Source organism: Colius striatus, chromosome 15 (genome assembly GCF_028858725.1).
Source record: "Colius striatus isolate bColStr4 chromosome 15, bColStr4.1.hap1, whole genome shotgun sequence".
Taxonomy (NCBI): domain Eukaryota; kingdom Metazoa; phylum Chordata; class Aves; order Coliiformes; family Coliidae; genus Colius; species Colius striatus.
In genome coordinates, this window is record NC_084773.1 from 18,154,609 (window position 1) to 18,181,612 (window position 27,004).

At 43.8% G+C, this 27,004-nt stretch overlaps 1 protein-coding gene across 5 annotated transcripts in view; it reads right to left on the reverse strand.

The window, feature by feature from the left end:
• The window catches only part of FOXP1 (forkhead box P1), a 410,233-nt gene that overhangs the window by 355,184 nt on the left and 28,045 nt on the right, over positions 1-27,004 (reverse strand). The window lies entirely within an intron of this gene.

The window sequence follows — 27,004 nt, forward strand, 5'->3', positions numbered from 1 at the left end:
TTGCACAGGAGTACACAAGGAATGAAAAGCTGCACGGTCACTTCTCCCTTGTCCTGCTGCCAGCGAGGTGTAATAACGCTATTATGAAAAGCAAACAGGGATGAACTCTGCTCAAAAGAAGGTGAAGGCTGAACTGAGAAATCAATTGCTGCATCAGTCGTGCCCCTACAACTGAGTAATGATGTTACAAAGTTCATCAAGCCCTCAAGATCCTCACCCTGGCAAGGCTTACAGTATTGTACATATTTTATTAGTACTGAATATTCATCTTGTGGCAGCATCTGGAGATCAACCAACTAAGGCTGCCACTGTGGAGAAAAAACAAGTCCTGGAATTCAATCACCAGAGATTTCTTCCAGAGTTTTCCACTCTTTCACGGACTTTCAGAGAAGTTGCACATCTGCCTGCCCAGCTCTGGGACAAAGTTTTCATATTCTCCTACTACCCCATGTGGGATGATGCATTATAGGCCCCATTACAATAGCAGCTTGTGCCTGGAAGACTGCTGTGTGCAATAAAACCAGATGAGAGCCTATGTCAGGAAGTTCACATACAAAAATAAGTTGTACTTTCTCACGGGGACAGTCCTCCTCATACCCAAGAGGACAGTAATTGGGAAACAAGTACCTAAGTGCTGCTGGGAGATACGGACAATTCAAGCTTTGCTGCACTGATGCAGTGAAGAAGTACTGATGACTCTTAGATACAGGAAGGTGGGCAAAATGGGGGAAAACTGAGTAGGGATGGGAAAGCAAGATACACTTTATGTTTGTCTCTGTAAGGCAGAACAAAGCTACAAAGTGGTACGAAGCAGTCCCGAGTCAGTGCAATACTCAGCTGCACATCCAATGGCCCACACAACGGGGAAAAGGCTGGAAGCAGAGACAAGTGCACACAAATATATGAGGCAAGGAGATGCAAGGAAACTCACTTTTAGCACCAGCTGAATCAGGGAAGGATGGGACTGTGAGACAGCAAGCAGGGGCAAACAACCAGTCTTACCGCCTGCACTCACCAGGGCTTCCTTGATTCTGCTGTACAGCGTATAGTCCCTTCTTCCTTTCCTAATGCTTTCAGAACCATCTAAGCATACCATACATAAAACACAAAGTTAACAGTTATTACAGTCAGCCAGGCCAAAATCTACTGGATGGGTCAATGACTCTGTGACATGTTTCTGATGAGGAACGTGAATGAGATCAGAAAAGTAAGTCACACCTAAGCTAGCAAGGACAGCGGTGCATCAGACCACCAAGCCCTCGCATGGGCGACAGTACGTGGTATGAATCAGGGCACAGATGATTTTCAGGGCTGGGATTACTTTTTTTTCCTTTTGGTATCGTCTCGTTTGTGTGTCCTGCAATTTCTTCTTGAATTATTCAGTGCTGCCTATTCCTTCATTTGCTGTGCACTGGAGTGGTCATGCAGTCAGTCATCTCCTGCCCATCCCATCCCGGGTCACTCTCTCTGTGCTCATCTTTCCCAGTTAAACAGCCCACCAGGGTGCAGGCATGCTCCAAAATCCAAAAGTCAGGAATTCAGCACCTAGCAGATATTAAATAATCAGCAAAACAACCCTGATTAAGGTTTGGCAACTCACTCCCTACTTGCAGTTACATCTTGGGTGAGGGAAACACCATACTGCCTGTATACTCCTGCTGCATTACCCAATATATACCATTTACTGAAACTAGTCTGCACATTCACCTCGTGCTAATGATCACACCCAAGTCTGACTTTTTAAGCACAGAGACCTGCTGTCAGATAACTCACACAGGAGTTTTTCAGAGAAAAGCTAGTACTTTTTTAGAAGCACATACAGGATTTTAACCTTCCTCATAGCTCCCAAGCAGCACAACCACACTTGCAAACTAAGACTTTCAAGTGCCAGTACAGACCTGGGCACATATGGGTGATGTCCAAATTCACCAGGGACAAATAATGTCACTTTGGTTTCCCTCCCCTTGTTCAACAGCTGGGAGAATCATTGCAAAAGGGGCCATGTCCCATACCCATGGCTGGGGGTGAGGTCTCAGCACAGGATTCCTGCACGGGAAGGAAATTGGGAAAGCAAGAAGGAAATGGCTAGGCCAGATAAAAATCCCCAGTCCTCTCTCTTGTTAAACAGGACGTTTCTGGTTCAGGAACAGATGGGAAGAGACTCCATTCCATGGCTAACCCAGAGGAGGTAGAGAAGTCTGAAATAAAGTGTCTTTGACTTCAGCTCTGTTGCTCTGACAGTCAGATTCAGTCATGGACCCAGCATATAACAGGCAACTATTCATTAGCTCAACCAATACACAAAGGCAAGAATTTCCCGTCTTAAAGAGATTTAATGATAGAGCTTTAGAAACTGGTTAAAGGAGAAAGACTAAGAGTGAATACACTTGAGATGAGACCCAGTAGGCTGCTATTAATATTTCTCTGAACCAGACATCCTAATTTGCAGCATTAGAAGGACATAATACAAAGAGCCAAGCATATTCTTCGAGTGAAACATCACCCACCTGCAGAATGAGAGTGGAAATCAAAGAAAAGTTTTTCCACCAATCTAGTCTAATGGACTGTTGACTTTTTAATACAATTCCCATCAGAAAACACCGACCCATGAGTGCTTGTTTTCCTTGGTACATTGGAAAAAAAATGCGACTAATCATCTGGCCAGGAATGTCAGCCAGGATGTCTGTCCAGGAAAGACGTTTTTTTCATGTCTCCCTTTGAAAGTTGAAGATGAGAACATACTCCATAAGGACAGACAGTCAGAGAGCAACCCTACAGGCACTACCACACTCACCACCCATGCCTGCATCCTCTTGTGCCAGTGGGTATTCCCAAAACATGCCTCACCCATGCCCTGCCTGAGACTCTGCTGCAAAAGGCTGGAGATACTGTGCCTTTTCTGAAGTGAAGCAGTTAGGACAAGAGAAGTTGTCAGCTTGGCAGCTTCTTCCTGTTCAGCTCCCTGCAATGCTCGCTTTCATTTTTGGTACTGAATACTTCAGTTGCCTGGAGCTATTCAAGTTTATACTGGGCATTTATAGAAGAAACCCAACATCTCTTCCTATTTTTGCTCATGGCTACCTGAGCAAGCAGCTCCTGTGCTACAGAGAAGCACCTTCTTAATGAAGCAACTATGAGATCAATGTTGTATGACTTCCAAGAGCAAAACAGTTTACAATTAGCTGAGGGTCTGGTATTTGACAGTTTTTTATGGCTCTTTTACAACTGTTTGCAAATCTTTTCTTCCTTTAAATTATTCTGAAAAGTGTTAGGGGGAAGCCAAAAGTTATTTTGTGCAAGCATGTGTCTACTTGCATGAATCCAAGAGTTTTTAATTTAAAAGCACCATTACAAACGCTTGTATTTACACGACACTTGTTTATGTAATGCTTTAAAGAAAGTCTAAATGGAGAACATAAGCCAATGCTAATGCAGAAGATAGTAGGAGTTGATGAACATGCTCCTAGGGCAATCCAGAAGAAGGTAAGGTATAGGGTCTGCACCATGAGGATTCAGTAACAGGGTCATATTTCTTAAAATGAACTTTCAGTGCAACTTCAGTGCATGCATGACCAATGACTTTTAAGTTCTTCTCATCTGGATTCCTGTGATGTTCAGGAACATTGTTAGTGTATTAGCTCAGCATTAAAAAAAGCCAGAACATAGGCTATGAGGACACAACCCCAAAAATTCAACCCTTCACTTGAGATTTTGTGGTTTTCAATAAACGAAAGTAACTGCAGAAATTAAGCTCAAAAGTCACTTTTCAAGCAGGCCTTTTCTGCATCTACTTATTGCTTCCTTTCATTCAGACATGTAAACCTTTGAGTACTTCTGAATCCAAGCGACAAGTCCGGGTCAGACTTTCAACACGGAGCAGCAGCCCAAGTCTTGGCTCTCAACAGCAGGGCACAGTCCCTCGCCTTCACCTTGAAGTATCACCTACTCAAATTGAAAGTGCAAGAGAAAGTCTTAGCAGATAAAAAGCATGTTCTAGCCTCAGGCCTGTCAGCATGGCACATGTCTAAAGAGAAAAATTAATCTGCATGATAGAGACTCGAAACACAGGTGCCTGGGTGGAAACATTTTCCAAAAGGAGGTATATGTATGGATAAGAAAAAAGAAAACAGGAAAGGGATGCTCATTTGCAAGAGAACACAGGACAAAAAACAAAGCTACACCTGTAAGAAACATGTTTCTTTGCCAGATGCATTAGAAGGTTAGATCTTCATCTAAGACTCTAGCCAAAAAGATTAAAGCCATTTTCACCCTCACCCAAATCACCAAGGAGACCAAACCTTCCTCAGCTTTTAACTGCAGTGAAGTTAGCATTGAGGGAGGATTCAAGAGAACCATCTCCAAAGCTCCAGATCACTATCACTATTTCACAGCATCCTCCTTCCTGCTGATGCTTCCATTCCCCTGCTCCCATGCACCGGCAGCTCTCCGTCTGCCACAGGGCAGGGAGCGTGCTTCCCGGCTGACACACATGAAGCGCCTTGCTGGGCAAGACAGCGTGATCAATGCCATCTTTTCTTTGAAATCTATGGCTTGGCAACACCATATCCATAATCTCTAACTCTACCAAGTTATGTACTCTCATGCAACTTTAGGGTTTCTTAAATAGCTGAAAGGGAAAAAATTGAAAAAGATAAATCAATCCAGTAATCCTTGTTCGTTACACTGACAGTAATTATACTTGTGTTATGCCAACAGTATCATCAGTCTTAGGAGTGCCAGTGCTTTCAGATAGCTTGACTGCCTCAAGGATGAAGTTTTAGGCAACCAAAAAGAGGACAGTAGGCACTGAAGGTGATCTGGGAATGCAAGACAAGCACACCAGCTGGATACTGGTCCTGGTATAAAACCACTCTATTCCTACTCAGGGCAGAAAGCATAGCCCAAAATTTGCTCAAATGACTTCTGAGAAGGCAGAGCAGTGAAGGTGCAAGGACACAGAGGACCAGATTAGAGAGTCACAACTCTAGAGACAAGCTGAAGATCACAACATGCCAGAATGACCAGACGAAGCTCCTATAGACCTGATAATTGAGAGCACATTTTATGCAGCTTCACCCACTTTTGTCGTAGTGACCTGACACGTCCCCCAAGGCAGCCAGCTCTGCAGAGCCCATGCAGGTGCCAGGCAGCTGGGACCTGCCTGTGCCTGCCATCACGTGTGCTATCAGCAGCAGTGATGGGTATGTTCCTGTGCCACCCAGACACTCTTCTCCTGCTTCTTCCAAGCTAAACAAACAGTTAAGAACAATCCCCCTAAACCCCACTTACCTCTTCTTGCAGCAGTCAGGTATTGGTAGATCTATTAAACTTTAAAAACAATCCTTTTTGTCTCCTCATAGATGAAGGCTTTACATTTCACACCAGGAAAGAATTACCCAAATTCTAGAGGCCCTGATCCGAGTGATGAACTGAAAGCTACCATCCTACAGTCATTACATGAAACATGGCCAACTCCCTAAATATTTTAATATATATTTTACAATATAAGTACATTGTGTGGGAAGAGACAGAACAGTCACCACATCACAGTTTGTTCATCTGGATCCTGCCCAGCTGTGGGATCACCAGCGAGCAACAGATAAATTTAAGCTGCATTCTGACATTGGTTCCTCCTGTTGCTTTTGGCGAGTTGCTTAACACCCAGTATGTCCAAGTTTCATTGCTTTATATGTACATACATATATCTATGTATACATATATACTGTAGAAATCATATTTATTCAACCTCCTACAACATTCAAGAAAGCAACGAAATATGTTAAAGCATTTGAAAGCTACGAGCTCTACCAGAGACAGATCAGGAGCCTTGAGAGAACGAGCAGTGATTTCGGTTCAGCCTGCAAAGCTATGGAGTGAACAATCATCCTCAGCCTTTGACAATCTGGACCCTTTCAAGAGAGCTTAGAGACCAGTGAAAAATCACTCCACATCTTTGGAAAAAAAATAAAAAGAAATCATAAAATAAAAAAAAAACCCAGAAACCACCACAGTCAACCCAAAGCACTTATGGGCAAACCACTGATTTGCAATTCCAAACCACTTTCCTGCCTGAATCCTCCACTTACTACCTTATCTGATCTTCTTTTAGGGAATCCCCAGAATTCAAAAGGACCTCTCAAGCTCTACTCTAAGCACTTCTTTTTGGCTGTTCATAGGAGTTAAATGATGACAAACCAACAGCATTTTTATGGACTCTTTTCTTAGTTTTGCACAGTGATGTACCTCTTGTTTTCTGCAACACTGCTCTTATCAGGCTCTGCTCTCTTTGACAAATAAAGGTTGCCATGCCCAACACAGACACAAGCTTTTACTGGCCAGCCTAAAACCTTAGCCTAAAATAAATGTTAAGAAGACATGCATGCCATGATCTGTCTCGATACCATAGAAATAAATGCTGCTTTACCAATGTTCAAGAAATGTTTTAGAGTCTGCAACCAGTGGCAATTCTGGTTGGTGGCACAAAACCAGGCACGTTCAGCTACAATGGTACAAAAAAAATCACTGTTGAGAAACACTTGCAGACTCACTGCATTGCAGCAACAAGAGCAGTCATGTTGAGGCTGAGACTGGTTGAAGACATTGATTCTTTCTATTATCAAAATCCCTACATTAGATGACCTCAGCACTTCACAAGCACTATTTAAATCCTCCAGCAGTCTCTTGACATGGCAACTTTTCCAACAGAAGCACACAGACATGGAAGAAATGGTGTAGCATCGGGTCTGGAATAACAAGGTCCCAAGCTCCTGATTCCCAGTTTAAATTTACAGGCTCTGTGTCAGTGTCCTTTGTCCAAAAATTTATTTGCTGGAATGAGTAAGAAAGAAAATAAGCATGTTCCTCCTCCCTCCCCTTACCCTCCTAGAAGATAATATGACAAAAAATAACAAGAAAATACCTTCAATTTGGAATTTAAATCCTTTCAGCCAACAACTTTTTGAGGAACACTGCATGGAAACACCTGTTTTAAGTGGGGACTAGAAGCCCCAAAAAAAGTATCACAGAATAATGACACTTTTTTGAACAATCAGTATCAGTCTGTTCCTGGCATTATTTTTGGAAGTGGTATAGCTAATATGACAGCTATGATTTTATGCCTTCAAAAGGCATAAGCTATTGGCATTTTAAATACATTACATACAAATATGCACGCACCCCTACACCCACACTAACTCTGAAGATTTGTTCTGCTCGTGTCTGCTAGCTCTTCTGCGTGTATTCCACAACAGACTGTTTCCTTCTCTCATCCCAGTTTTCTCCTATGGGGGCTTCACATCAGGCAACCAAATATAAAGGGTACAAAGAGACTCGCATTCACATATTGCCCAGCAGAAGGGATCCTCTGTGACTAAATGGACACAATCAAGCCTTTCAATTAAACTATTACCCAAAAAGGTGTGGGATGGTTATTATCAAAGACAGCATTTCTTTTTAAAAACGGAATGTACCATTAGAAACACCTAATATAACTCTTATTAACTTATTTGAATCCAGTCCTGAGCACATTGGGTTTGTAAGTGTCTGCTAACATAGCATTCTGTTTGCCTAATTAAGTTTTCAGCAGGGTAAGCTCTAGTTCTCGTGCTAATATAGGGAACTGAAAAAGAAAAAAAAATCACATATAAACCAAGGCTTAGCTTGATTTACCTTTATTGTATAAGAATTTGCTACAGGATCTTCGACAACTGCTAACTAATTTTCCATTAAAAATGACATTTGCTGGACATTTGCACAGCGATGGGGATGACAGACTCGCCTCTAAGTTATAAACCCCTCATGCATTCCCTACAGCTCTTGCAGGACCTTTGGTTTTTCCTCATCACTTCTTCCCTTTGCCTGTCTGTACTCTGACCCTTGAACTTATTTCCCCATCCACACTGGTAACGCTCTAGCTGGGAAACAGTAAGTGGAGGAAAATCATCATTAGCCAAAAAAATTACTCTTAAGAGGCTTAAAAGAAATCTCATAGAATCAACTCAGATCTCCATGACAAATAATTAGCAAAATAAAGATAAAATACTGAAGCATCTCAGCTTTCTGCTACATTCCAAAGCAGCTTATTTTCTCCCTCAGTTTTACTGTATTTAAAATGCTCGCTTGCAACTTCCAAAAAAAGAAGAAAAGAGGGGGGGAAAAAGTGATGACAAAAAGACAGGGGTTTTTTTTTTTTCCCCCTTACCCCAAAAAGACAAGATTTCTGCCCAACAAGTCCATGCACCCAACCCTGCTCCTGCCAGGGCCCCCAATCCGTGCCCCCATGGGCAAACTCATGGAACCTGCTCACGGGGCGAGCAGTCCTGGAACAAGCCCAAGACTTTTTAAGCCGTATTACAGCATTAATGTAATTTACAAAATGGTTAAAAATCAGAATGTTTTTCCTTTGTGAAAAATAACACACTTAATACTTTTCATCTGGCACATAAAATTTACAATACCTCCAGGAACATTTTCATTGGTTAAGTCAACACTATTGGTACTTTTTTTTTTACCCTTTAAGTGTATTACAGCTCCAGCTTTTTATGGGGTTTTTTTGGTTGTTGTTTTCACCCATTGTAATAAACTTTTCAGAACCAGAAATGATCAACAATAAAAAGCATTCCCATGTCAAACAATTTTAACTACTGCTTTTAAAACAATAATAAAAAAGGGGGGTGGGGGGTTGGAAATCGGCTTCAAACCTGACTTGTACGGTAACTATCTCGATGCAATTAATATAAAGTAATTGTCTGCAGGGCCAAACTTCAGCACTCTCCCCAAAATTGTTTCCATGCTGCTTCCATCAGGCAGCTACAGCAGATGTTGGCTGTTAAAGGGCGCAGACGACACAGTTCATGACTTCTCGGAGGCGGCTGTGCACCACACATCTGCAGTCGATGAAGGCGAGCGCAGAAGTGTGGCAGACAGAAAGAAAACGTCAGCTGGGCCAAGCCAACCCTCTTCTGTGCTGAGGCTAAAAATAGAGGGGGCGTTTGCCCGTCGTTTTGGGCGGCCTGGCCAGCCCCAGGCAACACAGCCATAGGAGAGCATCTGGGATGTGGCGAGTTCACACCAAGGAAGAGAACGTCGGCAGCAGCCTCCGACTGCCGCTCCGCACTGGGCTCCTCATTAACTGGGCCGCGATCCAAGTTCATCTGGGCCCCAGAGAAAGGCAATGCTTGTGTTTAGACCGCACAATACTGACATAACATTAACAGATTTACATATGCAAAACTGTGAAGCAACAGGCATTCCCCCTCAATTGACCCACAGCTTGTAGTGGCTGCCGAGTTATTCCCTGCTTAGGCTCTGTAACCAAGTGGGCGTCATGCGACTACCATCTGGGTACCACTTATTTAAAGCTGGCAGTCTCTCTGTAATAGGCAAGCTGGCAATAAGCAGGAAGGGAATAAATTGCATCATTTAGTTAACATCCACTTGCTTTGCGGCTGTTAAAAACCCATGACTGAATAATAATTTGGTTATTTCTTTTGCCAGACAATGCTGTCAGCCAAATCGTACTACGCATGCTGCAAAACGTCAGCTTGCAAAATTTCCACTTTAAAAATAAATTAAAGAAATTTGCAGTATAATGTGAGCTAAGAAGTTTTTCCTAATGCTGGCGACTCAAATGCAATCGAGTTCTAAAAATAAGCTTGCACTACTGTAGTCACAGGATTCTGCTTTCACCTAAAAATCTTACTCTTCATCAGCTACCCACTCCCATCCATTAAACTTGCCAAACGTAGCCGACCTGGCCTGTAACAAGCAGAGGAACCAGGGTCTGCTTGTAGGAAAGCTCATTAGATGTGAACACATCTCCATTTCATGCTACCCGCTGCCCTTCTCATCCTTTGCCTTAATTTGTAGATTTTATCATTTCCTTCCGTCTGATACAACTGCTTTCACACAAATCCGTATCAAAGAAAGTGGCTGAAACCCTAGACCACTGAAATACAGCAACAATGTATCCTTTGTAAAACAATATTTACAAAAAAGAAGGAAGAAACAAAGAGCTTTTGAAGTAGGTTTCTCTCTGGGGCTCTTGAGTTTGCACAAAATTAAGTTACCAATAGTAATCAATTTTTTTTGTGTGTCCCAATTTGCTAGAAGTACAAATAGTCTGGAGCACATGTATCTCAACATCCACCTCTCCTCAGGACTAAAGGGAAAGCCCAGGCTGAGTGGACTTTTATACTGCAAAGATAACAAGGGTTCACATTATACAGTGGGAAAAGTCAGAAGTAACATTTCCATCAAGATTAATGGCGAGGAAGAGTCGAGAGCACAGTCCGTGGCCAAGAGTTTTCAGGTTACAGCATCACTGTCTTCCACAAAACCAGGCCTGCTCCTCCCTCGTTATATTCTGAAGAGTCCTCATGGACTCTGAAGTGCAGAAACAATTCAAGACAGGCGGAAACCTGAGTTCATTAGTAACTTGCTTCCAGCACTGGCAATGCAGACAGCCTCAGGGAGAGCACGCCGGAGCAGTCAGGCTGCCGTACGCCCTGCACGTACTGGATATGGTGTCAAAAGACCCCATGGTCAAGCCTGGAGACATCAAAGGCAAATGGAAGACAATTGGTTCCCTTCCCCATCCCAATCTTGTCTCCACTGCAGGTCTAGGGTGCTAGGGCAGAGCCCAAGAGGTAGAGGTGCCAACCTCTGTACTGTGCCACATCTTGGCACGCTGGCGGGAGCACGGTAGGCAGGTACATCAAAGAGCACATATGGCTTCAATATGGATAACCCCTTTAATAATCCAGCAGGGATACAGGATAGACCAGGTGCAACAGGACATGCAGCACTCAATCTCAAAATGCCTCCTGAGCCAACACACATGATGATTGTTCACTTAAAAAAAAAAAAACAACTATTTGGAAAGGGACCTTTTTACAGGCTCTCAAAGCACCAGGCAACTCTCACCAGTGCGGCCACGATGCTCAGCCAGCCTGAGATGGGCAGGGAAAGGCAGGACCCACAGCACACCACAACATGGGACCACCACCCTGGAACACAACAGGGTGATGGACAGTCCTAACAGCTTGCAGGCTTTCACGAAACAGTTACAAAAGTAAGATGGAAGAAGAACAGCGTTTTACACAGTAGGATCCTGCACCAACCTGACAAGACACTAATCAGATGAAGGGGGAGAAAAAAAAAGGGGAACAGAAACATGCAGCAGAGAGAAAAATTTGTCGGAGGAAATGCAATGCCAGAAACTGGAGCTGGTGGTTGGATGCCAACTCAAAAAACTCAGGGAAAAAATAGAGAGTCCTTGAGACTTTCCTGATAAAAACAAAGCAAAACAAACAACTGTGCAAGCTAAGGTTTGTCAAGTCATATTTGTGCTTGCTGTGCCTGCTCCACCACTTTCACCCAGGGAGTCTCAGCCTGAAACACTTCTCTGGAGAGAAGACACTAAGCATCCAGTAAGTTTGGCAAGCTATGCTTTGGAAACATGCATCCCCTAAAGCATTTGTGTATCTCAGAGAATGTCTGAAAAGCTTCACAGTACTGAGCTCTAGCACTTTTAATTGCATATACTATACCCAAGATCATCAGCCCAGTAACACTGTCACACATGTGGTACATTACTGTATGGTCAATCTCACTAATTATTCTTGAGTTATTTTTTCCAGTAGATCTACAAAATTACCAGCATAAATCTCAAAACATTTACCAGTCAACAAACTTTGCACAACAGATATAAGCTTGGGTCTGACTAGTAAAAAGACTAAGGAAAATGAATTTATTTGTAGCAAATGTCCTTTCCTATAACTGTCAAATAGATTACAACTGCATTTCCTTCCTCGCATTGCACGCTGGGATCCAGACTTTTAACTAGCACACACTACAGTCCTGGATTAATCATAAATAGAATATATTTTTAAGTGCATTAATTATGTAACAGATGCTTCCAGGATTCCAATGGAGGTAATTTTTAAAATCCCAGTTTACGGTCTTATGAATCTGTGCAGTTTCAAGGTTGTTTTTAATTTACACTCAATGCTACGCTTATTTAAAACCAAGAGGTAAACAACCACTGCCTAATTTGTTGGGTTTTTTTTTCCCAGTGCAAAATGGAAGATGTACTCTACACTGTTAGCATCAAACATCCCAGCTGCCATTGGAGGTTCCTCCTATCTCTTTCCCATGACGGTAGGTTCAGACAACAAGTAGTGTGAATGCAAGATTTCTGCATTTGCCTTCTATTCATTTCTCCTCCTCAGACTAATTTCTGCCATTCAGAAGGCTCAGCCTGCTCCTGCACATTCCCACTCACCTAACAGATCTATTCAGTGACATACCATGCTGGCAGGGTCACCAACAAGGACAGTTGGGTGAGATGCAGGATGCTCAAGGTCTCTGGAAAGTGCTTCATTTATTGATGAGCTACCACATGCATGCATGCATGAAGTCACCCATGAGTGACTTCACCAATGACAACCAGATTGGGGTCTCCTGGCTCTGGCACTAGAGGCTCTGGATGGGACACCAATGGGACAGTGGACACCTCAGCAGCTTTCAAAAGGCTGTGCTGGAGCACCCTGGGGCAGGAGCACCACAGCCACCATGTCTTGGATGAGAAGTTTGCTTTTCTCTCTGTCTTTGCACATCACATAAATTCTTGGATCAAGTCATGTATCCTCACAGAGCTTCATTTCTGCTTCTATCTGCAACGCTTAATTCATCATGACTTGGAGGGGCATTTTTCCAGCCACTTGCTGTGTGTGTAGCCTTGTGAGAAGGAGAGTCTATACACTGGTAGCACTGAGCTACCTTGGGCTTTCCCTTCAAGAAACCCTCCAACTGGTCTAGGAGGAGAAGGTAAAACATAGGAGCACGAAGAGCAATTAAGGCTCCAATCAGATGTGGTACTGACACATAAGAAGAAAGACTGAAAAATTCTAACATGAGGTGAGCAATACTTCGGAGAGTATAAAATTGCCCATGCAGAATATGAAACATCAGCACTTGCTGAGGAGATGTGGTGAGGACAGGAGCGCTTCAAGATTGCAGCTCTGCTCATCTGCACATTGGGCACCCCTGGGGAGACCTGGCAACTCAAGCTGGGCACAAACCAAGGAAGAAGAAAAGGTTTTATTCACACTAAGTATTTTATTCTGACTGCTACTCCTTTCCAAAAATAAAGGTAATAATTAAAAGTGAGGGTTAACGCTTTGATGCCTCCAGACTGCACATTCAAATTCCTCAATAAGACAACACAAAAACAAGTAGTTAACGGGCTGTCAGCTGAAGACACAGACAACTTTGTGCAACACCAGGGAGGCCTCAGGGCTGGCAGTTGAGTGCCAGTCTCGTCTGGCTTCCTCAGGCACACAGCAGCCAACCTCCTCTTCCTCCTGCATAGACAGTGAGAGCCACACAGGTGCTGCTCTGCTGTCCAGTGGGCACCTGGCCTCTCATTGCACTGCCAACGATCCTGCTCTTTGTAGCACAAAATTATCTCTCATCTCTAAAGGGAAAGGTGGGGCATGGGCCAGCCTCACCTCAGCTCATCAGTAGACACTGGCTTCACAGCAAGGCTTGGAGAGAGTGAGGGCTGCCCTACAATGCTGCTCTGTGCTGCTAAACCCTCACAAAACACCCTACTGATCCCCTCCCATCAGCACGTGGGGACAGTCAAATCGAGCTCCCATGGGCAAAATGCACAAAGGGTGACTGACCTCAAACACACAGCCTGCCTGTACTGCTTGGTAGAGGGATCAGGTCCCTGTGCCTAACTGTAGCATGACTTCACCCCCACCAACCCCATGACACACGTGAACGTCAACACCATGCCAGATTATCAGTAAGGTGATAACACTTGTAGGCTGTACCTGCCTGGCACACCTCGAGCGAGGGCTCCCTCAGGGCTCCTCCAGTTTCACTTCCTGCTGACACACACTTGCATGCTCGTTTCAAAGCAACAGACGCATAAACTGTACTTAAAGTTTGCTCAGACCCTCAATATAGGCCTGAGTGAGCCCCGTGCCACAGTAACTACTGTCCGTGCCAACACCTGGGCTCACGGGCGGCCCTGCCACAGATGAGCCAGCAGCAATGCCCATGGCTGTTCCGGAATGGCTGTCCTAGCGTGGGAGGCACTGGCAGCCGTGCTCCCCAGCCATGCTCACACCACAACATATCCAACATGTATGTCTTGCACAACCCTGAGGGAATACAGTCTATGGGTCAGACCCTTTCTGGTGTAAAGCTACATGTTGTCTTTGAGTTCAAGCCGTGCGTTCCTTATCAATCTCTGTCCTTTAACTCAAAAGTTAGCTAGCAGGTTGGATCTAGCTTTATCCGAGTTCTATGTGCAGCTGTATTTGCTTATCACACAGATAGGTATTATAAAAACAACAAGAAACAACAGCAGCTAGTAACCTGGATATCTCTCAGTGCCCTTATCAAAAATATCCAGCCTCTGAAGCAGCTCATCATCTACTGCTAACAGGAAAGAAGAAAATCCAAAGAAAACACCATGCCGGGCTTTTCAGTATGTGCACCTAAACAACTCTAGTACCTGGCACTAAGGGAGCATCATTAAATTAACAATTAAATGAAAGCCCATACTTGCATTAGCTTTGGTGGGGTGGTTCCATCAGCAGGCCCTGCTGGGAGCATACCACAGCACAGCTGGACAAGGACTCCTCTGCCCAGAGAGAAAAGATCAGGTCCAGCCACAAAGCCTTCAGCCCAGGCTTCGTGTTGCAGCCAAGCAAAGGAAGAGGCTAGAGGCTGGGGATGGCCCTGACCCTCCTGGCCCCTCCTCTGACCTCCAAAGAGACCAATGAGGATGCTCACCTGTCAGAAAACACTTTTTTCCTGCCTTCCTGCATGGTCTCAAGACAGACTCAGCTGAAGCACAGGGGATGCAAAGGGAAGGGCCCAGGGACAAGCATACAGACCTGTTCCCACAGCAGCTGCCTCCTAAATCTACTTAGCTGCAACATGGACCGAGCTCTCATTCTATAGAGCACCAAGCATGCTCTCAAATAGTCTGCGAAGCAGCAGCAGCCTTCATCTGAGGAAAAAACCAAAGGAGATAAAGGCTTCTTGAGGAAACAATTCTCATTTGATACATGTCATGAAGTTGTGAGCGCGCTTGAGTCACGGCACACGTGTGGACCATTGTAATGCACTTGCAGAGCAGTGAATGTGTCCTCCTCCTCAATCTGCTGAGAGCATGCACCAGGCAGAGGTTGACATGCGGAGGTGATTCAACACCGATGAACAGAAACATTAAGACATGCTGTTCTTAAAACGGGGGCTGTACCTGACACTCCTTGTATTTACCCAGAAAAGTTTTCTACTCTGTATTGCCATTCCCTTCCCAATTTACCCACAGCATTAAGCAAACTCCCCATCCCACCCTGGGTGGCACACTGAAATCAGACAAGCAGACAGTGCTTCCAACACTGGCAGAGTTGTTTTTTTTCTGCTGCTCTTTTGATAAATACCAGTTGAAACCCGGAATGTTATTTTTCAACTGACAGGGAAAGATGCAGAATACCTCCCATCCCTTCCTTGTGCTAATGGCATAGAGCAGGGAAACTGAAAAAAAAGAAGAAAGAAAGAAATGGAGGGGAAAAAAAGATCTTCCCATCAAAATGTAAATATTTGTGCATAGCGAGAACAAAGTATTTCCACAAAGCTTTCAATAAAGGATGACTGCAGGCCAAATTTTACCCTTAGATAAAGGCATGTAACTCCAGCTAAAGTTACTAAGAGCTGCCCAAGTTTATGCAGACACTGACTGAAGCACGCTGCACTCACGTACAGAAGGACTGTGCACTCAGGAGCTGTGGCCAGACTCCCAGCTCTTTTGAGAAAGGCAGACAAGATCTGCTTCAAATCAGTGACAAACTTCAGAGATGAGTCAAATCTGCAGGATTTGCTGCAATACTCGCTGCAAAAGAGGATGTGAGAACTGGCAAGTACGCTGTGTTTACTCACTGTGCCATCTAATTCTGGAAACTCGAGCTGAGATGCTGCGTTCGAGCACGACTCTGAGAGGTGGTGGGAAGATCCTGGCCACGTTACAAAGCCACTCTTTGGGCAAAACCAGTGGTATCTGTTTAATTGGGGCCATGGGCTGACACAGGCAGAGGTGCTGCAGCTGGAAAGCAAAGTCTGTTCAAGGTAGATACTGTACCACATCTGTCTCCAGCCCAGGGAACGAGCCTCCACAGGCAAAGGCTCACAAGAGGAAAAGCAACGCTCTAAAAATCACGCACTGCCTCAGTTAATGACACAGATTTACACTGGGTGTTAGCCTGTTTCGCTAAAAAAAGCCAACCAGATTTTTTTTTCCCTCCTGGTGCAAACTGTCCTTTATAGAGACTATTAATAACCCTCTTACTTCAGTTTAGCTATACTTCTCTTCCTTGTTCTCCCACTGACTTAAAAGATAACTTGCAAAACAAGATCTAATTTATCTGTCTCTTTTGTTCTCGTCCCTCCCCTCCTGTTGCTGCCAGGACAGGTGGACTGTTTTCTAGGGGACCCACTGCATGGAAAACACAGTTTAGATTTGCTGCAATATTCAAAGTTTTAAGCAGAAAATGGAAGGTATCTAGTTTATACTGAAGAGATGCCCTTTGATTCTGCTCTCATGTAATTAGTTCTGTGTTGCACAAACTAATAACTTGGATAAAACACCCTGATATAAACAGCCATCTTAAATGGCTGCAAAGATATTCCACACTTTCAGACACCAGTGAAGACAAACAGCAGAGGAGGATGGCCGTCGGGAGATTATGCTGAAACAAATGCATTTTTATTTTCCCTTTAAATTACAAAAGATTATCATTTTACTCAGCAATGCTCCTTATTAAATTGAAACTCTCCACATCAGAATTAAATACGTCCTATCTGCTCAAAATGAAGTGTATTATTTATCACTAATATTTAATGACAAAAACCTGATAACTTTCTCCGATTATACCACTGATTTCCTCCAGTCATGCATCATTGGCTCTGCTGGTCATTAGCATTATCACAGTGCATAAACTCTGGCTTATGCAGCAAGTTTGATAACAGAGCCAGACGTCTATAGCTACTATTTTTCAGTGTGTTCAGATTTACTAGTTTACCTCTCTACGAGCGTGCCTCTATCTAATGGCATCCATTATAATCCCTAGAAATCCTAGTCAATAAATTTCCATTTCCATGCAATAAGCTTCTGCACAATCAGAATTCCTCAGCAAATATAAAGCAATCACAGAAAAATCAGATTTCCCCTTCAATCGTCCAAGGAACCTTTTCCAGAAAGTCTGTATTCCAGCCAATCTGAAAAATAAATAGGAAATACCTCTTCTTCCCTGCCTGTTTAAAGCAAGGAATATATTGGACAGGCTTAAGATATTTTAGTTTAATTCACAGGTAATATTCCTTTCAGCTTCTATGAAACGGTATTTTTTGTGTGCTGTGGCTCAAATGTTCGTGGTACAACGTCGGCTAAAATATACCAAGATGAATTTCTCCCATTTTCAGTTAAATCCTGTAACTGAAACGACGGATTAGAAAGGTCTCCCGAGTAAGACCACCGTTCCTTACACTACTGGTCTTTGGAAAACTCAGATGGGTTAGTCAGAAAATCACTTTCAAATACTTGTACAAACAACAATTACGCTGCATACTTTGAACATTCCTCTTTCAAAGTCCTTTAGGTAATTTATCACTGAAAATTACATTTTCAGTCTTCCAAACGTACAACTTGGGAGCTTTACAAGCCTGACATACATTATTTGAACATCAATGCACAGACAAATCATTTAAAAACTAACAAAAGCAATTTACTACAAGCTATTTCAGAGACACCTTCTCCCAGCACTCACTTAATTCAACCAGAACAGGATGAGGCCCCTGCCATAACTCTCTAATGAAAATAAACTACCAAAGTTGTTAACACATTATTACTACTGTAAAACTTACTGAGAAAAATCTCTCCATTAAATCTGCGAAGGTAGATATAAGGCTATGATGCTCTGTACAAACATCCACATAGATTCTTATTATATGCTACATGCATGAATATTCCAACATTTTCTTCTCTGAGCCAAACTGACTTTTATAATTTTTAATTTATTCTTTTTTTTAAACTCGGTCCAGGGAAGGAAGCTCCAGTGGTTTCATCAGCATGGGTATTTGGGACTTTGGCCACATAACCAAAATCTGTCTTGTATACTACACACAGAAATACACCTATTTATGAAATTCACCCCAGGGGAAGGAATAATTTACAGTACACTGATTAACAGTGTTTGCATGACACTGTCTGAAGGAACCCTATTTGAAAAGCAGAGCAGTTATGAAAGCAGAAAGTATCAATACTAATGCCATTGGTGCCTCTCTATTATGCTATTTGCCAGGTAGAATTTATATCCCTCAGAAAATTCCGGTTTGGGTATAGCTTCAATAACACTGAGATGTCAGAAGTTGGGGTTATTATATCAGAAATGGCAGTGATTTGATGATGATTACCAAATTCCACAATCTCTGTCGAGGCAAAAAGGGGATCAAGGCCACAAGCTTGGAAGCACAGGATGCAGAAGCACTGACACAGATGCTCCCGCACCTCTCACCATCCAGGGGCTTCAATCTGATCCTTCAAAAATGAAACTGTGAAAAATAGAGCAATTGTCCTCCTCTGCTCACTTGTTCCTCCATCTGCACATGCACCCTCTCCAAAACGCTTCTTTGACCTTACTGAGCATTGGCCATCGTCAAAAGTGTCGCTGGCTGCGCCTTCCCCCGGACTCAGCTGTTCCTGGTCAAACCTAGCTTCAACCTCCTCCCACAAGCCCAATGCCAGCAGCTGCTCTGTGATGCCCCCAGGGCCCCCTGCACTGCCACTGCTTTTCCTCCACAGGAGGAAAAGAGGATTTACACCACCAATTTTAATGGAAATTTTCCTTCCAGCCTAAGTATAGAATGTGGGAACTGGGCTGGACGAGCCAAGTGAGTTGCCTGACCAGCTAAGAAAAATTTATCATGAGGTTCACAGGAGATAGAGTTCATGACTCACTGTCAGCAAGTTGACTATTACAACACAAAAGCCATTATTAAAAAAAGAAATAAGAATGCAAGCATCAGGATGAACACTTGAAGGTTTCAACTTCTTAATCCCAAACAGACTACTCCTGAAATAAGGCTTGCAACAAGCCCAGCTGACAAAAGTCATAAAAGACAACCTTGCAATCAAAAGACCATTAGAATAGCACACTTTAGTTGCTCCCCCCCCACACCCTTTCTGCTCCCTTGGCATTCCCAGAAGTTTCTTGGGAAGAGGTGTCCCACTCTCTTCCCAGCTCTCCAGCAGCAGCAGAAAGAGAGACACAAACTTTGCACTCACTGTGTGGCATTAGGAAGATGCTTTTAAAAACTGACGTTGCTTCCTAGAGAAGTATCAGTTAATTACTTCTCAACAGAATGATTAACATCCTTTCAGCAAACAAGGCTGTGATGATTTAACGTTTTACTGCATGTTTCATTACAGGACCAGTAAAATTAATACCACTCCCCTCTCATCTGCTGCGACCACTCATTTCTTTATAATCAGTTACATTTTTCACTTCTGCAGACTGAGTAAAAGACTCAAATATACAAAGTTCTGCATCGCTGTTATTCTGCCATGAAGCCAAGGACTGACCTCTGGGTGGGAACTAATAGAAATGCAGGTAGCCAGAGCACCAGGGAAATCAAGGTGTGAGGCAGCATAGAGCAATGAGCCCTGGCACAAGTCTGGAACAACTTCATCAGCGTCCCAGGAACATCACATCGCTGTGGAAGAAGGGCAGCTACTTCAAAGGCAACCAGGGAGGGATTTTGAATCCCGGCTCAGACAGCTCCTGAATCCCTCAGAACTCCTGGCCGCCTTTTTGGCAAGAACAAAAGTCCTTTCAGGGCTCCATCATTCGCTGCAATCAAACCCAGGCTCAGACATTAATTCTGCGGGCAAGCATTTTGCAGGAAGGGGAATTCAGCATCGATTTTTGTGATCAGATGTTTAGCGGCTGCTCTGAACACACCAGCAATCCCCCCTCACCATTTTATCTTCCTTTATCACAAGCTTTTTAATAGAGACATGACATTCTGCTTACTGCTGGGCTCTCTCTATTTATCTCTCTCTTAACAACACTTTTGGCATCATCGGCTCTGCTATCTAAATCAGCAATAGTGCATGTCCGGTCACAGAAAACCAGAGAGGGTTTCCCAAGATGCCTTGGGAAGCCTGACTACTCCAGGTTACTGATGTGCTAATATGCCCCATCTACTAATTAACGAACAAACAGCTTAGGCTAGGAGCTGGGGGAGGGACACCAACACGAAGCCTGAGGAGAGCCCAAGGAAAGACACTTGACCCTAATTGTTAGCAACAAGATGACAAGACTGATCGGGAAGTACAGCTAAAACTCGGATCCAACATGAAAGGAAATGTCTGGTGAAGAGGGGAAAGCTAACGATGCTGTCAGAGGCTCCAGCCAACCTGCAAAACTGTGCCACCTTCTGTTGGGCTGCCGGTGCTCAACACCCACACGCCCAGCCCAGGTCCCCAGCATCCACAGCACCATGCTCCCACCACATCCTTCTCTCCATGCCCACATCCTCACCCTTCTCCTACAACCATGCAGCACCAGGGATGTACACCCCAGCCAAGGAGAGCTATGACTCTGACCCATGACCAGGCACTGAGAAAGCAGAGCTCGTCCTGCACCTTCACAGTAAAATCTCCTGTTTCTGGCCACATGCAGAATCCCAGCAGGTGAGTTCTATGAACCAAAACTCATCTTAAGTTTCATCCAGGCCAAAACATTCTTCATTCCTCATCTTGAAATCACCCTGGAAGACATCCCACAAAGGAGATGCACTGTGGCCGCATCAGTAAGAGTGCACGTACCAGCACTCCGGGAAACGCTTCACATACATCGCAAAAGCTTGGAAATTAAAAGGTCCCAAGCAATTTCTACCTGAAAAATCAATTAAATCAACAGTCACAACAGTGCAAGAGACCCTGCAGCACCATGCTCCGGGACAGACGTCCAGAAGAAAGTTGACTCCCAGATTGCATGTCCAGTGCTGCCGTGCTGAGAATACTACAGAAGGTTATCCCGCTGCACGAGGAGCCTGCCTTCCCCCTGCACCTCTGAGTTACCAGCAGTGCTAAGCATACTTTTGGAGGAAACAGGCACTTCTAACAAAAACATAACAGTGACAAGTATTGTACAGGCAGAGCAATTAGCAGTAAACAATATGCTGGAGAACCATCCCAGTAAAACGTTCTGGGTATTTGTGCTGCTTTCCAAGAGCATTGCAACTGAACAGGGAACTGGGAGGAAAAAAGCTCACAATTAGTTTGACAGTGGTACTCTCAGAAATACTGTAGCCTATCGGATATATGTAAATATTTTACGATATGGGTTCCATTTCAGTAGATCTGTCAAGATATTTACAGGGCTTGACAGTATTTCTGTCTTTAATTAAATTTTCACACACATACTTTAATGTAATTTAAATAGATTATTAGTTGTCAGAATATAGCATAAATTTTGTTTACGATTTAGTTACTTATATTGAGGAAACTCATTTAACCCCCCTGACTGAGTAGCATTAAGTGTTGAGATGAGACTTCTAAAGAGCTTCTACTGCCCTTTGCACTCTTGCAATAATCTTAAATTACTACAACTTAATTGCAATTTCAAGGCACTAAAATGGAGATGTCTTAAAAACAGCACAGGGAGGGTCAATGAGAGGAGAAAAATTATTTACTCCTCCTCAGGTACCAGATGCTTCTTTGAAAGAAATTGATTTTGCCCATGCTCTTCTCTTAGCTCATTTTCCATAGAATACTATCTTCATTTCAGGATGGCACTGAAGAAAAAGTTACCAAGATTATTCTGGATACTTGCCACATACAAACAGCCATTAGACATAAGCCTGTTCACTTGCATGCATGGAAGAGATTGGTGCCAGGAGAATAGAAAGACAAAACCCTAGAGCATATTTGCAAAGAAGACTGCACGCGAACACAGCCAGCAGATTCTCTGACTTGGTAGCTCTAACGCTGAAGTAAGAAAAAAAAGAGCACATGTTAAAACACTCCAGACATCCTAACTAACAAATATCTGATCTCCTAAAAATAGAACAGCTGATTCCTCTACAGCCTAAAAGATACATTGAAAAAGAAAAATATATAAAAGACTACAGAGTTCCCATAATTAAGTTTTTCCTCTAATGATTGTATGACTTACTCCATCCTGCTTTTCTCCCTCTATACACACCAGCATCACCTTGTTACCTACAGTAGCTGCAATTCCCGATACACGGCGATCTGCAGGAATCAAACGACACAGCGGTTTGTGAGAGCAGCAGGCTGCGAGCAGCATTCGAGTCAGAGCAAAAGCGAGCAAGCAGCCCTAGCAAACACAAGATCTTAGTTGTTTCTTATTGCAACAAGACACTTTACAAGGACCGGGCCAATAGAAAAACAATCAAACTCACGATTTAAACACCATTGTGCTCTAGCGCAGCCAAGCACTTAGACGAGTCCTCAATGGCATGAAGTCAAGGGTTCCAAGCCTGGCCATACCTTTCTAAGCATTTCAGTGAAGTTTGGCTGCCAGGACCTCTAAGAACAGTTGCAAAGAGGCTGCTGATCTCTAGTGCACAACATTTATAAATTGCACTTAGAAAACGCTTTCTGGCTCCTATCACATATCATATCTCTGCTGAGCTGCTCACCAGGTGTGAAAACATGCTACTCTGTGTTGGGGGTGGTGGGAGGTGGAAGAAAAAAGTTTCAGCGGTACAAGTCAATGACACAGACCAAAAGCCAAACCCAAAGGCAGCCACATTAACAGAAGCCCTGGTTGATGCCAGCACGTTCTGGATCAGGCCCTGCGCAGTCAGGGGGGCTAAGTGCTCCCCGAACTCCTCTTCAGGGACGTGAGGACCATGTCATACCCAAGAGACGGTGGCTATATTTCAAGAGCAGGGTGCCACTCACATCCCCACATTGTCAACCACCCCTGGTCTTTGCCTCCAGCTGTCAGCCCCTTCCCACCCTGCCTTTCCAGCAGCGACTCGCAGGGAAAAGCTCCGGGAAGCAACTTTAGCAAGGCTCATTTGAGGAATCATTTCCAAGGCGCTATTTGATTCAAACATAAGCTTAAATACTAACAGCAAACAAAAGGCTGCGCACTCAAGCTGCCTGACTACTGCAGGGCCTGATCCTGCTCCCAGCGAGGCGGGAATGCCCCAGCAAGGCTCTCTCCTGGGGCATCAGCGGCGTGTCGGTGTGCACAGACGATGCGGTGCTGGATGTGCTCCGAAAGGCGGGGCAGGCCCAAGGAAATGCTATGCCTCCAAAGACAGATCCAGCTACCTGCAAAAACCTCACTGCATCTTCTTCAGCCCTGTCTCAGCTGCATGAAAAATATTTCAGCTCGGTGCCTTGAAGTTGCAATTAAATTGTAGTAATTTAAGATTATCACAAGAGCAAAGGGCAGTAGCAGCTCTTCAGCAGACTCCTCTCACCACTTAAAGCTACTCAGTCTTGGGGTTAAATGAGCTTCTTTAGTATAAGTACCTTAAAGCAAGTGAATCGTAAACAAAATTTATACTATTTTCTGACAGCATATAATCTATTTAAATTTATTAAAGCTTCTTGGAGAAAATTTAAGGTGACAGAAGTATCATTATGCCCTATAAATAACCGGACAGCCTTGCAGAAATAACCGTATTTTACATATATATCCTACATATGTGTGTGCATATGTTATTTCACTGATATACAAATACATGCTCAACAGATATTTCACAAAAGGAATTACATTATCCGGTTCAATCCCTCAACATAAATGACCACAAGCAGTACGAATACTAAAAGCAGAGCTGCATTCCATAAATTTGCCTTTTTACTACCAGCTTTTTCCCTAATTTTCACAATGCTGTGAAACGGGAATAATTCTAGAGCTACAAATGTTTACAGTACATCATACCAAGGATGATAATGCAAGTTTTAGCTCTTAAAAAAAAGGTGATCCACTTCAAGAGAAAGGCATCTCGCAGCATATGCTGCGCAATAACGTCCAATGCATAATTGTCTGCTCAACTTTCCTGCTCCTTCTCTTAGCAGTACAAAAACTAGCTGTCTTAGGATTACCAGTGGAATTGATTTAAGTAGAAAATATTTATAGATGTTAAAAAAAACATTACACATTACCCCAAATGGCTTAAGAGCATACATGTGCATGTTTAACACACATACTTTTTATTGTCTAATTAAAGTATATATCATAAAAATCCACAGGCTTTACAATAAGTTATGCAGGATGGTTATGAAACCTTACCTTATAAAAAGTATAAAGTACTTATTGTGTGATCTGCACTGCTAATTACAGAAATACTTATGCAAAAAGGTTGGATTTCTTAATTCTTCAGTAGCTGTGCCCTTGCTCTGCCTCCTGATTAATATACATTAGGGCAACAGCTTTTGCCTCAACATTTTTTAATAGATACTTGTGTTGTTTTGAAACACTTTAAAGAAATGAAAGAGGGGATATATCTGTAGAACCCGCAGTGAAGTTTTTGAATACACACATGAAAGTGTCAAGCAACAAAAACAACGTAACTCCAGCTGGTTGGATTAATACTTAAATCGTAAACGTTTGCTGAAGTAAAATCAAGTATCTGTTAAAACTCTTTACTACTATTTCCACTTTAAAAAAAATACAAAAGACACAGTAATAGAATTTCTCTAATAGAGTCATAAAGACAAGTTACACAGAGTTTTGCAAAAATCTTGGCATATCAAAAATAAGAACCCACCATGAGTGGCTGGTAATACATTTGAGGGAAAGACATTACAAGTTTTCTGAACTCTAGGAATGCAGTCACACAACAGACAATGCCTCATCGCAACCAAACTCCTCTATTCTACATCAGCACAGCACTTACACGCAGAGAAAAAAAATATAACAATCCATGTTTCCTTACAATTCAGAGATCCAGAAACAAAAGCTGCACTCCACAGAACTTTTACGGTTTCCAGCATTACACTACTGAAATGCCCTCTTCTCTGCACTTCTAGACAGCATAAATAAAATCAAACCCTAAGCCTCTCTGAAAGTCTATAGAATGCACTTGAAACCACTATCACTATAAAGAAAAAAATACCAAAAACAAATCCAAAACCCAGCCCATGCACAAAAAAAAAACCCCAAACCCTAGCTTTGCAATCCCAGTCACAAGCAACAGAAAGCCTTGTTTGAAATAGCAGTTATTTTTCTCAAAGTTATCCTTTGGTTTCACAACAAAGATCAGCATTTGTAATGGTCCACTTCTGCATAAGTGAACATATAGCCTTGCTGCCTGATCGAATAGTCCAGAGCTTTCAGTGAGGCAGCTCCTGACAACAGCCCAGCAGCAGCTTTGTTTGATCTCTCCTGCCTTCCTTAATCTGGGTTGTCAAGGTTCACTTGTTGGAGGCTGTTTACTTTACTTTTTCCAGAAAAAAAAAAAAAAGTGGGTTTTTTTTTTCCTCTCTGTCTCTCATACAATGACTAATCCAAAGACTAAGGGGGAAGAATGCTGCCACTGCAAGATGTTAAAGCTACAATACCTTTTTGCAATGAGATTTTAGCCGACACCTTTTGAATGGTAACTAGTGAAGAGCTTCCTCCCCCAGCACCCTGGTCCATTCAAGATGGTTGGGAGACAGTTCAAATCAAATGTGCTGGGGAAAAGATTTAGAGGAGAGAAATTGAAACCAGTAGCCCTGATTTCCCTTGCTTCCCCCAAACCTAGCTGCACGGTCCCTCCCTTGCCTACGCTCGCTTCTCTGAGAACTTGAATTATTTCAGGCTCTCTCAAACTTACAAACCGTAGGAGCTTCTCAGCAGTAACAGAAACTGAGAGTACCATTAAATCGAGGGAAACGCCTGTTTTCCCCCCGCCGAAATATTAAAGCAAACCGTGGATTAACAGCACAAGCGGCAAGTTTCTTCGATGACGTTCTTGAAACTTTGTCAAATTAAGCAGCTGTCATTAGTGACACCAACATTTGCTCAAAGCAGGTAAAACGCCAAGTTCGGAAAAAAACTCTATGGAAAGGAAACGCGGTTGAGAGAAATTGCTTTAATATTTGTAAGCGTCCAGCACCCTAGAAATCAGCAGGCTACATTGTATAGACGACTCAAGCAGTACACATCCATTACTCACTCAAAGAACAGTTACTAAAAATGAAACCTTAAACTTCTGAGCACAGAAGTTGGGCTCCAGCTTCTTTAAAGAAGCGGCTCTGGGAGCGCTCGCAGGCGGCAGAGACCCCGGGGAGGGACGGGAGGGCTGAGCACTGCTGTTGCCAGCCTTGGGGGGAAATCGGGGGGGAAAGGAAAAGGGAAAAAAACCACAACCCAACAAACAAAACCAGAAGTAATCTCACTCGCTTTAGTTCACTCAAAGTAAAAAACACGCAATTAAAATCATTACAGCGAAGTGGCAGAAGAAGACTCGCTAACATCGAGGCGCTCCGCAGCCAACCCGGCGATGCTCTCCGCGCCGGGGCTGCCGGATAATTAATAGTTGGGCGGCGGTGGGGAGGGGGACGCGCCGCGCCGCGCCCCGCGCAGACCCTGCCCGCGCCCCGCCGCCCGGCTCCGCTCCTTGGCTTTTTTCAGGGGGAGGGGTGGGGGGGAAAAAACAACCCCCTCCCCAAAAAAAAAAAACGGGGCGGGGGGTGGGGGAGGAGAGAGGTGCGGACACGCCGCTCGGACGCCGCCTGCAGCGCGCAGCTCCCGCTGCCCGGAGGAGGCGGGATGCGCGGAGCTCCGCGGGGCGGCAGGTGCGAGGGGCGCAGCGCGTCCCTACTTACCGGGCACCAGCGGCTGGCTCCGCGGCGCGCAGAGAGCCGCGGCTCAGTCCCGAGGCACCGCACCGCGACTCTGCGCGGAGGGGTTGGGGGGGGGAGGGCAGTGAGAGATGCGTGGTCCGCACC